The sequence below is a fragment of the Columba livia genome, chromosome 2 (genome assembly GCF_036013475.1).
Source record: "Columba livia isolate bColLiv1 breed racing homer chromosome 2, bColLiv1.pat.W.v2, whole genome shotgun sequence".
NCBI classification, from domain to species: Eukaryota; Metazoa; Chordata; class Aves; order Columbiformes; family Columbidae; genus Columba; species Columba livia.
Genome location: NC_088603.1, coordinates 122,635,852 through 122,650,319, shown reverse-complemented (window position 1 = coordinate 122,650,319; position 14,468 = coordinate 122,635,852). Strand labels below are relative to the sequence as shown.

General features: G+C 37.6%; 1 long non-coding RNA gene across 1 annotated transcript; it reads right to left on the bottom strand.

Annotated features, from left to right (window-relative positions):
- Window positions 1-221: 221 nt before the first annotated feature.
- LOC110361669 (uncharacterized) lies at window positions 222-13,365 on the bottom strand. The gene is made up of 4 exons (XR_002418429.2): window positions 13,056-13,365; window positions 11,930-12,125; window positions 11,756-11,818; window positions 222-2,988 (listed from the first exon to the last, which is right to left on the bottom strand). It is a non-coding gene; the product is annotated as an uncharacterized LOC110361669 (long non-coding RNA).
- Between the last annotated feature and the right edge of the window lie 1,103 nt (window positions 13,366-14,468).

The following is a 14,468-nucleotide window of genomic DNA, read 5'->3' as shown; positions in this document are numbered from 1 at the left end:
TCACTGCTTCTTAATGATATTCTGTGCACAAAATGCCTTCAAAAATCTATTTTACTTTGTATTGTGTTCTCTGTTCAGAATGAACAATTCATTCAGCACCAAATTACTACCTGAGCAAATAAGAGTCACAAAAAACACTGAATACATCAGTGCAGACATTTAGAGCAAAAAAACAATCAACATATTTTGAATGTTCAATTCCTTATATGAATCTGGAACACAAAGACAGTCATTATGCTATTTCAAATGCACAAGTAGAACCTTAACTTTTCAGGTTACTAATTCTGGGGAAAAAAAAAAATAAAAAGCAAATACATCAGCTCATATATATGCTCTATTTGTATGAATACAGTGTTAACTCTTAATATGTAGCTTTTCATACGAATTATGAATATGAATTTTCAAGCATCTTGCAGTAAACTATGGAAATCCTCCCTAAAATAAACACTAATGCTAAAATATATACATCTTGTCTGTGTAATTGTATGCAGCACACCAGAGGATTTAGAAGTGCTACTTTTCACATTTCCCTTTCAACAGTATTTCTTCACATATACAGAATAATAAAAAGATATGAGCTCTACCTGGAATCATAAAGCTTGACTCTGAGAATTGCACATGAGTATATTCTTTAATACTGATTTTGGTCAAAAGTTATGTACCATAGAAAGTGACTCACCAAAGCCTGAGCTATAAGTAGAATCCTGGGAGCTTTCTCTATAAAGCCTCTTCATCCCAGTGCTTTCCCCAGCAGGAGCTGAGAAGAAGCAAGAGAGGACAGATCACCTCTCACCCCAGGTCTGCTGTTCTCCCTTTTATATGACAAACACCTGAAGGACCCCTGTTGATCATCCTGACAGGGGTAGCACTCTAATGACAAGTCATGTCACTCCACTTAAGGAAGCTGAAAAGATAAAGGGAGTCAAAGAGTTGGAGGACAGGAGGGAAGAAAAGGGTTTCATGAGGGAAAGTACCTGGTGAGGTGGAAAGGACGGTGAGGGAGCAGCTGCTGAAACACTCCTGTGTGAAGCTGATTGGGAAGATAATCATGGGCCAAGGACAGATGTACATGGCACACATGCTTTACATGCTTGAATTTCCTCTTTTTTAAGGCCAGAAGTCAATTGCTATGTGTCTTTTAGGTTGACAGTATATTTTCTTTAGTTTCTCTTTTTCCCCTGAGAGTATAAAGAGCTTATAGAAGTTTTAAACTGAGTCAAGCAGGATTTAGATGTAGAGAATGTATCAAATTATCCAGAGGAAAAAAAAAATACACTTTAGCTGGAGGATAAAAGTATCATAAAAATATGCCAGTAAGTGTGTACATGTGGTGCATGTGTGCATATCTGTATGTATGCACACAATATACATATGCACAGTCATGTTCATTTTATAAGCCCTTCAGTGAGTCTGAAAGGATAACAACATTTTGAACACATCACTAAAAGCAATCCAGGAGCTATGATGTCATTTGCCTATCTTACTTAATATACACTCACTGATGTTTTCTGTGTTTATCAACATAAAGCAGTAGCACACAAGATTTAAAAAAAAAAAAAAAAAAAAGAAAGAAAAAAAAAGTGAGATTAAAGAAAAAAAAAGAAGCAACCTAAATCAAAGCATGATTATTTTCAGGAAGGAAGAACACTGTGAATAGTTCTTCCCCTCATGAGGATTTATTCAATAACCTGGAACTGGCAGGGGGACCAGCATTGTCACAGCACAGTGCAGTTTGCTTCCATCCCTGGACAGAACCCACCTGGGGAAAATGTGCTGCCTTGGAGGTTGATATAGTGCTCTGTTCCTGTCCTGGCCTCATTGCACTGCTGCTGGTCAAGTGACATGGTTGTTTCAGGTTTGTGGAAGAAGTACTATTTAGGTGGATAGCTTAAATTCTGAAGGAAGGCCCTGAAGAACCTACTTCATAGAGCAGGGGTGAATATAATCAAAACACTTGCCTTGTTTCCCAATGAATTTGATTTTAGCGTTTGCAGCCTCTGATTTCTCATGTCAAGTTTCTTATTATCCTAAGGAATTTCTGTAAATGACTGACCCATCTCAAGACATCTCTTTGTGTCAGCTGTCTGATCTCATGCCTTCAGAATGGAAATGCCTACACCAAGAAGGTTCATTGTACAGATTTTATATGAAACTGATAATTTTTAATATGTTGGGGTCACCACAGCAGATGATCTGAGACCTGTGTACAAGCACCATAGGACTGTTGAGGAGAAAGGTCAATATTCGATGTGCTGACAGTGTATCTTCCATCATGCTAATGAGCTCAGAGCTCAGCAACATGAGGGTGTTGGCAACAAAGACAACTTTCTACTGCCATGGTCTGTGGCCGCATGCTTTTGCCCAAATGCTGCAGTTTGTTGTCATTTTGGCTATCTGGTTGAAGTCCAGCTCTTCAAACATTCACTCAACACAATGGATAAAGCAGGAATTTATGGAAGTGGGAAAGAAATGAGCAATTGCAGATGGGGAAAAGGTAATCTTTGACATCAAAGGCAACGGATGTAACTAAATCCTCACAGTTCCCACAGAAAATGCATGTTAAAGCATGTCAATTATTAGCTAAAGAAATGCAACACTTGTGTTAAAATGTTCCCTCCTCACACCACACTTTAAAAATAAACACAACTCCATACAGTACCAAGTGTTTGAAGTCATGCACAGGCTCCTCATTCCTAGAAATATGCAAAACTCGACAATCAAGTATGGTCAAGGAATCTGAAGGTCTTAAACCCTCTTACATATTCAACAGAGACACTTTTGCTAATTTGCTGAGTGAACTGGAAATTGTGCTTGCATTTTCTGCTGGCTGTGTCCTCTCCATCTGCTGAGGGCTGAGGTGGGCACTCCTCTCTGGAGGTTTTCTGCCTGGAGTTTCTCAGGTTGCCTCTTACATGGTAAATTCCCTTCATCATTCAGCCTCAGGGTCTTCTTCCTGGGCTCTTTTGCTTCATGTCTGCCTTAAAAACACTGTGGTGGAAAAGGGGAAAAAGTGATTCACAAAGGGACTAAGTGCAGAGGGTTTGGTGGGGGCAGCTGGGGTTCATGGGGATTTCACCCAGCCAGCAGCTGTTCCCTCATGGCTCCAGCTCCTTTTGGGGGATGTTTTAAAGCAGACCTCAAAACAGCCACTGCTCAGTCTTATGAGAAAGCCATGATGTGGTTGTGTTGGATTTTAAAACTCTGGTTCTTTTCATAGAATTTATGTAATCTCAACAAATACATCCATTAATGGTGTTGTACTGTTATTTCATACCATCATACAAAGCACAGAAAATTAAAAATTTTATTAGACAATACATCCTTTACTCCTGAAGCACCTAAAAAATTTAAGGAGACTCTGGAATGTTGAATTTTAATGAAATGATAAAAAATACTCAAGCTGTATTAGCCATTCCAATATTACAGCAATGAAAGCCTAACAACCACTACTAACTTTTATATAATGCCTCATTTAATACGCACCCAAAATGCCTGCAGAACACTACTTTTTAACATTGCACACTCGTAGTGAACCCTTGATGAACATTTTAAGAGGATGTCAGCTCCACTCAGAAGAAACCTAAAGAGTAGTACTAAAACTGGCATAAAACTCCACATCATGTTTTCTGCAAGTCTGTATATATTACAGAAACACTTCCACATTTAGATGTAATAACAACCCATTTAAAATACTGTCAACTCCACCAAAATCATTCTGAGACCCTTTTTTATGAATCTTTGCCAGTGATGTAGAACAACACAGGAGCCTCTGGCTGTCATGGAAACAACATCAGCCTGGTCCTGTGAGACACCTGACCAGGTGCTTAAGTTAACAGATAGCTGAACTTAAAGGAACTATTCATGCCTGTACAGCAGTGGCTTCGTGTAAATACCTGGGGTGAGGACCAGTTGTGTAATTGTGTTCACTTAAAGCAATTGTCAATTTACAAACTGCCTCCCATGAACCCGACGTCGAAGACCAACGCTTTGGCTCTGCAGGTGCCTCTACGAGGCAGAAAAAATGCAGTGGTTTAAGTCTTCTCTTTCTGTCCCTTCATGATCTGAAACAATGGACTTTCAAACTGCAAAATATTTTTCTAAAGAGAAAAGCCTTTGGGATCTAGAACTGAATGTAAACTACTGTGATCCTTGTAGAGGCGTATTATGGGTTGGAAGAGGCGGAGAAAAAAGTTTCTGTATTTGGAGGAGAAAACCTGCATCTAGTCACCTGCAGCTGCACTTACAAAACAAGGTTACATGACAGTGAGATAAAATCATGGAGTGGGGTGCTGAGAGCAAAGGCAGGGGTACAAAATCCAAAATAAAACCATGATATTGTAAGGAAATTGCTCTAAATACCATGGCTCTGAAATCTACTGCGTTTGGAGAAACCGTCTTCTCCTAGCACTGCCACATTCGTGCATAGGAACTGGTGTCTGGCCTTTCATAATTTGGAGCAAGGTGAGTGGGTCTGGGCTTGGTGAGCAGGCACAGGTTTAAAAATCTGGGGAGAGAGTCAGTAAAACCAGCTGGAGTATACAGGCTCCACTCAGGCAGCAGTAAACCTTTTGTACTCTTAAATCCTTTCTAAGATATTATTCTTTAAGGGACCTAAACATCACACCAGCTTCTGTCATGCTTTGGCCTGCTCACACGCTAATGAGAGCTACACTATTCATCTCCACCTCTCTTTTCACTGAAGTGCTGTATAATATATTAAAAATTAGAAAATGCCTGTATCACTGTGAGGATGGAGGGAGAGCAGATCCTTCGGTAAATGCTAAATGTCCCAAAGAAACTCTTCAAAGTGTTTCAAAGCAGGAAAGTTTATGAGCAGGTATAGTAAAAGCTGGCAGAAGGCAGTTTATTTCATGTTGCCATCTGCCAGTTCTGTTTAATGGAATGGAAGATTGTCTTTTCACCCAATAAATTCACCGTTTTTATTGCAGAAATTTCACATTAAATACTAATAACATTGTTTCAGGGGATCAACTAAAGGACATAACAGGCAATTAAACAGCTCCAATTATATAATAATTTTCTGTGTCGACTTTTTTCAACAGATTAATGGATTTCTATTGAAATGATATTCCAAAGAGGCTTAACAATGTTTTAAGCATATGTTTCAGGGCTACAGTCCCAGTACTGAATACTAATAACGGTTAGAGATGTGTGCTCTCGTGTGTCACAGATATCGTAGTTTCAGTTCATTTTCTATGAATTAATGAAATGAAGAGTTATTTCCTATTTTCTTTTTTCAAATAAATGCTTACTACCAGCAGCACTGGAAGGAGTAAAATCCAGGAAATGTGTTGCAGTAGATAAGAACTGAAAGCAGTGTGTTAGGGATGTTACCTGCATTTACATATTTGTACTTTTTTAAGTAACCAAAACAGCCAGTCCAAATTGTATAACTCATGCATCATAACTAAATACAAACCAGATAACTGGAAGCAAAGCCTTACATAAGTAGCAACAGCTCATACTGTCCCTGTAGCAATTGCCTGGGCAATTCTCCACTTTGTCTTGCAAAATTCTCACAGCTCCCTTAAGGATTGTTCCAGCTCATTGGGAAATGGAATAAAAGGTCTTCTTAGGGCCAAGAAATAAAATCAAGAGGTATGAGAACATACAAACATTCAAAGGTTAAATTTAATCTTGGGAATCTGATTTGTATACTACCTGGATTTCTGAAAAGCAAGAAAATGAGGGAAAACTGGTGAATAATGTCTGTTTAATAACCAGCGTAAATTAGATAGTACACGGGTGTAGAGGCATTTATGTAGCTATTTTAAGGTGTTCATGTTTTTAAATCAACTGTATGTGACTTAAAAAAGGAGCCCAAAGCTAAACACCTACTGCAATATGTAGCCATGTAAATAGCTGCCTTTTCTAGCTTAGGAAGTGTTGAAGAATACGGATATATTTATGCAGAATGTATATACAAATATGTAGTACATAAAGAGTCCAGAACAAAACCTTCCACTTTACACACTGCTCTTCTTGGGGACAGCATTGATTAAGTTGTTCAATACTTGCTTGGAAGGGACTCCTGCTCAACCTGATGAGCGCAGCATGGAGGTTTGGATGGAGCACTGTGAGCAGGCTGGATTTATATCAGTCCAGAATACCACACAGCTTCTCAGCTTTCCATGCTGTTTCTACTTAGGCAGAATAAATTAAAATATGTTTTCAGTTAAAAAAAAAAAAAAAAAAAGGTTGGCCAATTATGCTTTAAAACACATCTAATGCAAATTAATTTTTATGTTACACCTGGGAAAAACAGAGCTGTCTACAATAGATTACATGTACTATAGAGAAAAATTGTATTCAAGATGTCCAGATTTGCAGTCAATATTCTAAAGGACATCAAACCAGTGAAGAGCCAAATGATCAACTTAGAACCTGAAACCAAAGCATGCTAAAGCAATACAGTGTTTTTCTGCAACAGCTTATCTTCTCCCACTCTTGACTAAAGATTTTATTTATTTCAGTTGTTTAGTTTAGGCCAGTGATATAGCTACATCATAAAACATACAGAAAACAAGGACACAGAAAACTGGTTTTCTTTTCACAATCTATCAGTGAAAATGATAAAAAACCCAAAAGACAGGGCAACATGGAATAAAGTGTTCAACTCACTAAATGGCAGTACAATTTATTTATTAAACAAAAAAGCATTAACTGTAAAACATGGTCTAATATACAGAAAAATTGATTTATCGCATATATTAATTTATGTTTAATTAAAAATGGCAGTGTGGTTCTATTTATATTTAATTCTACTTCTTATTAAAAACCTTGGTATAAGTTAATGAATACAATCAATAACAATTGCAACTTTATCATGTCACATAAAAATTAAGTATATGAAAGTGACTCTATAATCCATTAACTGTGCATAAGGTATTCTTCTTTTTAACAAGTTATACCATTTTTTAATATATAAGCTGTACTTAATTCCAGATCAGCATATTTTAATTGATATTCCTTTCCACAAATCAGTATTTCTTATCGAAATTAGCTACTAAATATAATTACATAACAAAGTTAATTAACATATCTAACATAAGTGGCTAATAACCTATTTGCTTGGATGCTGATACAAATTATTATTAGAATGTGTGATTTTCACATTTAATTTAAATAATTCTGCCCTGAACTGACAGTCCAGTTCCAGTACAGTTTTAGGAATTTTACTTAGATATCTCAAATACTTGTACTTCTTTGCTAGCTTTATGGTCTTACTTCTAGAGCATCACAGTTTTTACCTGTGACAGTCATTTTCTAATCACAAAACTAAATTACTTTTTCTTTTTTTCTTACTAATATTGAGACCTAAGCTTCCCAAATCACAGTTTGATCCAGATGAAATTAATCTAAACATCTGCTCTGGCCTACAATTGAACTATAAATGTTGATAAAGCAAAAGCATTTCTTAACACTCTCTGGATGCAAGAAGTATTTTTTCCAGATGAGCCCATTCCAGGACAAAAAAACTCTCAGCCTTCTCAGAATTTGTGCTCCCTTCATTCTTTCTACAGCCACTATTTCTGAAAGCACGTTTGCTTTAAATGGTTTCTGTGTCTCAGTTTGTTTTCTTCTTTTTCTAAAAATAAAATTCCCATTTTTTTCACCCCTCATTTACAAAATCTGACTCACCATCTTGCACTCGCTCATAACACAGCATGACAAAGAACTGCCAGCAGGAAACAAGGATTAAGGGCTTGGCTTTTCTCAAGTTAGCTAAAAGTGAATACTTTTTTCTCTCACCCCCAAAAAACCCCAAGCATTTAGTATATATTTTCCAAGGACATCAGAACATTTCATCAGGTATTTTAGACAGCTATAAATATCTTGTGCTTTCCAAAACCAGTGGGTATTTCTTCTCCTAAAGCCATTCTCAGCTCTTGGTTAACTGTATATTCAGAAACTCTTCAAAGAAGTATTTTGTTTCCCTTTTTTCAAAAAAGAATAACTTATTATAGAGTAAATGCCAAAGTTTCTATATTTAAGTGAAAACTGGCTTTGAGTGCTAGAATCCAATCCAATTTAACTCAGTGATCTGGGTTTTCGGGGATATTTTTTGAAAGATTCTTTTATATTTGCATAAAGAAGCTGGGCCAAATTTACAGACCTTAGGGCTTAGGATGGCAAAAATAGATGTGACTACTCCAGACATAAAATGCCTTTCTCTGGAAATCTAGACAACACCTGAAGCTTGACTCACAGACCTCACGATAATTGTGTCTGCTGAAGAAACTTAATTAAATCTCTCCCTCTGTAGCACAAAAGTGACTCTACAGCTGATGTTGCACGTGGTCTGGTACTGCTGCTAAAGACAGTTGTTATATGCAGACTAACTCGATGAAGTCCATGCAATAGCAACAAAACACAGGGGCTTTCCTATGGGCTGGGTAGCATCACAGAATCTCACACAGTAAAACAGCTAAATGAAATGATTGCTCAGTCTCAATACACTCAGGCACTTTGCTGTTTCTCTTCAAAAAGAATAAATGAGGCCAGATTTTGGAAGATATAAAGCCAATACTAAAAGAACAAATCTTCAACATTTTCTCACAGAAGTCCCACTTACCTGAGAGCTTTCTGTGTAAAAATAGCAATTTATTAATATTCTACAGTAGGGAGTTTGGGGTACCAGCAATCTTTGCAAATAGAACTCATTTATTTTTCACAGAGTGAAGAGAAATCTAAAGAAATTCTCCAGTTACTCCACTGGGCTTGTTGTGGGAATACAGAATTAACTTTACTGAGTATCTTTCTGGAATAGAACTAACCATGGACTTTGAAATTAAACTGGTGCCAAAAAGCCAATTTCAGGTAGCCTATAAGTCTTTCCTTGCAAAATCTAATATTAATAATTCTCCAGTCAATTTTTAAACAGCTTTTTTATGTAGATTCAAACTGTCTCCTGAGCATAAGGACCAAGGTTCAGTTTGTATTAGCTGGATATTCACTTCTCCATATCCCAAACATCTGTGCAATTTGAATCTGCATTACTTTTGACAAGGATTCCCCACAATAGAGTAGGAGAGAGGTGCCTTGGCAGAGTTTGTGGGACAAATTAAGGTTTTAACACATTGCACCAGTGCTATTAATATCTTGACTTCCTAAGTGCTGAATTTACACAAAATGATGTAATAACACTGCCACTTTATCATTTAGCAGCATCTGCAAACTAAATGTTCCACAATGCCTTAAATGATGATATCTGTTACCAAAAATAACATTCACACAACCAGCCATGTGGAGGAAACGGTTTTACACCACGCTTCTGACAATCCAATCATGTTTTTAAGTATTTCCCAACCTTGGAACCAAGTTTTGCTGCATAACTCTCCTTCTGTTTGGCATTATCAGCCTGTGTCGTGCCAGAAGCCATTTCTGATTTACTGTGCTATTTGATTACTGACATGTGGTGCTTCTGGGCAATCTCTTAAGTTGGGCTATTGCAGGCTAGCAGGGTTCTCAGAGATCTTTATATGTGAAATTACGCCATTTCCTGACCTGTCACGGGCAGTTGAACACCCAGGCTGCTGCTGATGACCCAGATGAAATGTGATCTGAATCCTCAGCTTCCCTGAGGTCCAAGATTGATAACAGAGAGACATCTCAGCAGTACAGCAATCCTGGGCTTGTAGCTCAGCAGCATGGGTTTTTTTCGGTATCCAGGGTAAAGTTTCAACCTCAGTTGGCTCAGACTCGCAGATCTAACCCTCACCATTAGGAAGCCAGCAGGCTTGAAAGAAGACTCAGAATAGGACTCTTGGATTTTTTCCTCCTTTCCTAGCTCTCACAGATGGACACACTACATTTGCTTACCCAATGGGGCTTCCTAATCCAGGAAGCATTCGGTCATTCCTGCTTCACCTTTAAGATGTAGAAGCTGAGCCCGTGTTTTTTTGGTCTTGTTCATTTTTTATTTACTCTATGAGCTAACAAATTCTCCAAATAGGTTTTAGAGAATCTCATTACTAGAGGTAGAAAGAAGTAATACATGCATAAACACAAATTTCTATATTTATCATTGAACCACAAGCAGCTTTGTAATAAGTGTTTGATGGGGTATTTTTTGTTTTGGTTTGGTTTTAGTTTTCTTCCAAATAGTTGCTGGTGTTACATTGTTAATGAGAAAGAAAATAATTTTCCCTCTTCCAACTTTTCTCTTTCTGCAGATTTAATATATTAGGATGAAGTAAGAGAAGCACTTCTCTAAGGGGCTATTAGGTTTTGGAACAATAAAAAACCTTATGAAAACACAAGCCTAAACAAATAATATTTAGAACACACGATGAAAAGGTGTTTTAATTTTCTATACCCAGGGATAATATTGCCAGTCCTGAGTTTTGGAAAGAAAAAATACACACATGACTGTTCAGAAGGACAGAAGGAAAAAAGGACTCTTCCAAAGCCAGTATGCATTTCAGTTCTAGCCGTGTCAAAAAATAGTGATTTATTGTTGGTTTGATTTATGGCATGAGCAAAGTCCTGCCCAACTGAACAGTTCCTCGAACTGTAGTTTCCATTCTGCTCCTCCGCAGTTCAAAGGGACATTCAGCTCAAAAGAAATGATGTGGTGCCTAAAGGGAGTTGGTGTAAAAGAAAGCAGGAGATAGCAGAGAGCGATCTGCTAAGGAAGAAAAAATGTAGCTTGGCAGGAAATTCCCGGAAAACATAAAGCTTGGGAAGACTGAATCAGTGTGAAAGCCCAGGCTGCATTTATGAAATCAGGCCTAAATTATGGTATAATGTTGTTCTTCCAAACCAAAGGAACAGCACACACAAGGAAACTGGGTCAAAATAACCTTGCTGCTCTGTTAGTATCTTCCTCTCCTGAACCACCTACTATCCAGAGATAGAGGGTAACCTGAGATATTAAACATACACCTTTGTGTTGTAGTTTAGAGCTATAGTTACATTCCTCGAAGATTTATCACTCTTTGCTGGGAGAAGGATCTGCAATTAAAATCTATGTCAACAAGCAGAAGTCAAATGGAAGGATAAGTTCACATAGATAGAGGTAAACATCTGCTCTGTATACTTTACAGAGCACAATGACACAATGTCTCGGGGAGGCAATTGTTTCTTTCACTTAAATTTTAGAAAAATCAAAGATGAAGTAGCGGTGGCTGAGAAGGCATAGCATGATTTATAACAGAGATGGGAAAGAAGAAATTGTGTCTAAGTCAGCACTTATGACATTACTTCACCTGAAGTTTATGTTTCAAGTTCACAAACTGATATGATAAATTATTTGAAAGTAAATACATGTTTCTGTGGTGTTCTGAATCTAAATAGATCCAAGCTGATAAACAAGGAGTATGTTATCAAGATTTAAATCTTAATAAATCTTATCATGAAGATTACGGGAGTCTTAATTATAAGTAAGTTATTGGGTCCTAACGATAACCAAATTATGGGGTCCAAATTACAAGTAATTTTAGTTCATCTCATGTAGCAGCTAGGAACAAATTCCAGGCAAGTCTGGTTTTTAACTGCACAAGCACCTTTTCATGGTTGTACTGCATGTGGTGGGCAGCGGAGTTATGAGAACACTTGGCAGTTGTGAGGGGCATGTTCCCGCAAGGGTGAAGAAAGGTGGCAGAATTCACTCAGCACAAGTGGCAAACCATGCAGCAAAACTGCAGCAATGGTAGCAGATTAGGAACTCAAAGTCAGGAACAAAAGCCAATATCATGGTCTATGAAAAACTAATAGCCCAATGTCAACTCACCCATGGTTCAGCCAAAGCTGAACAACTGGCGTTTCTCAGTAGACAATGTAAACTGGCGAGAACCTGAGAGAAAGCACAGCAGTATCATCCACCCTTCCTTGAGCTTTACAGATGAGTTTCTATTTTCCTCACTGTGCATATAATTTACAACCCCAACGTCTTTGTCCCTCTTACCTCACTTTATTTTTCTGCTAGAGAGGAATGAGTCATCTGTCTCCTCTTTCAGTTTTTGTTCACTCATACCCTTCTTTCAACATAATTTGGCAATGATTTACAGTGCATTCTTATTCCAAACAGGTGTCAGTTTTCTGGCTCCTCCTGCAAACTGAGTTCCAGAGAGCAGATGGTAATAGTTAGCTGCCTTCTGCACCTGCATGGATGAGAACAGATCTGAAGAACCTCTTCTACACATTGAGTAGCTCAGAGCAATATTTAGATGACCCTGTGGTTAACATATAAGTGGTCAACCGTATCCAGCTTGGCACTGACACTGTGGTGATCATTAGTAGAGCTGAATTTAAGACAGAAAATGGTTTTGAAAAACTAAAATAAGGCAGGACAGTTTGGCACTTCATCAGCAAAAAAGGCACTCCAGGAACACCAGCATGAATGGATAATACCCGCCCAGGTCTTTTCTGCCACATTTCAGGAATTCTAGCAGCAATCAAACAAATAAACTCATTTACTGTATTTCAGACCACATCCAGCTGCCAGGATTCAGCTAAGGGCTTAATTAAATACATTAAAGCAGAGTTAGTTTTCTAAACTTGCATCAGGTGCAATTGGTTACTGGACCAATCTAATCTGTAGTGCTCTAACCCAGGAAAAGAAAGCTGTGGGAGAGCTCGATTTGAAACCTGAAGTTTTTGGAGGTGATAAACAGTCTGAGAACTAGTGAACTAAAAAGAGGAGGAGTGAGAGGAAGAGAGAAAACACAGGTGAAGGTTAAATGGGAATTAAGGACCTTTCTGCAAATCCAAGCAGCATAAAAGTTACTGAAAGAAACAAGGGGTCAGTAAAAAGTAAGAAAAAAAATGAAGTAACTGTTAGAAAATTCAATCCAGGGAAAAGCTCTATACTTCAGAAAAATTTAATTTATTCAATACCTGTTTCTAGACATGCTATGCAATACAAACTGATGCAGAAAATGTGGCTCTGACTCTGGTACAGATCAATAATATCTCTAGGTGTCAGGTCAGAAATTCATCTGCAGGGCAGAAAAGTCAGTCTCACAGGTTTGAGTAGGTCCCATCTCTAAGCCAGATCAACAGGGTTCATAGAAAAAAAAAAAACCTCTTACCTTCACAGGCAGACACTTTTTCTCTGTTGAGGTCTTTGTGTGCTGAACACGAGGTTTGCAAGCCCATTCAGGGAGCTAACTTTTTGGTGGGATTTCTGCTCCTGGGTGTTTTTAACCACATTGTACAGCTTGTTGGGGGCCAGCAACACCATCAAATACCTCAGTGGGTTCTCAAGTCAATGCTTAGAGGTTTGGGGTACTTTTTCTGGAGGAGTACCATGACCACAGCAACATCAGTATGTCAGCAGCTCTCTGCACAGCAGGAAGGACAACTCTTCTTCTCCATGACACATTTTTTTTAATTAACAAGAGGAACCTAGTAGAAAAACTGACAAGTGAGTAGAAATACGTGATCATTCATATTTCTAAAAAACTACAATATGCCAGTAGCTATGCACTGGTAAAAGTATCTGCCGACCCATTAATGCAGGTTGGACTTTATATCTCAAAGAGTATTTCCATAAAAGTAGGTACTTTCTCCTGACTTTAGAAATTCACTGTGAAAATAATCGCTTTTTAGATATTTGAGACTCATATTATTCACTAAGAGAAAATAAATCTCCTTAAGAGTCCTGCTAGCAGAAAGGAATTATAACTCTTTAGAAGTATTACTAATTTCAATATTAATAACACTATTCTGCAAATCTATTTTTCTAATCAGTTGCTGAATCTGTGATCGAAATTTTAAGTCAGAGGTTTTTTTTTTCAGACTTCACAGTTTTCTAATTTTAGAGAGAGAAGGTTCTAATAACTTTTTTTCAAATCCATGTCAAGAATCACCTCATGTACAGAAAAATAAGTGCCTTGTAAAGACTGATAGGCTTTAAGAGTTTTTTCTCTATTAAAGTTGAATAACATTTAATACTTTATTATCTTGATATTACTCTGTATCATAGTGAAAACCTGAAAAGTCATCGCTCTAATACCATTTGGGTGGAAACAAGTAATTTCACTCCAAGTTTTCTTACACACTTTAAAATATATGCATCTTTCTCCTTTTGTTATATATAAAATTAATGGTTGTCTTTACCTTCCTCTTGCTTCATTGGCACGTCTGCATTATAGGACTCCTACTCCTACTCTTTTTTTTAATGCTCTTTTGATGGCTCAAGCATGGCTTGAGATCAGATACTGTCCAAGAGTGATTCAATCTTCATGGAATTTATGAAAAATGCTATTGGAAAGGGCTGGATAGTAATGTGATGAGTGGGCATAAGAATCTGCACAGGCTAGAAATAGAACTGGCTAATATGTTAAGTCGCAGACTCTTGGGAAAGGACCAGGGGTGAAAATATATATTCCTTATAACTATTAAGAAATTACTTGAAATATGATTTCCTCCTCTGCCTTGTGCATGTGCTGTCAAGAAGACTTGTACTGCTATGCAGTAAGCTGAATCTGAGGATTCTTGGT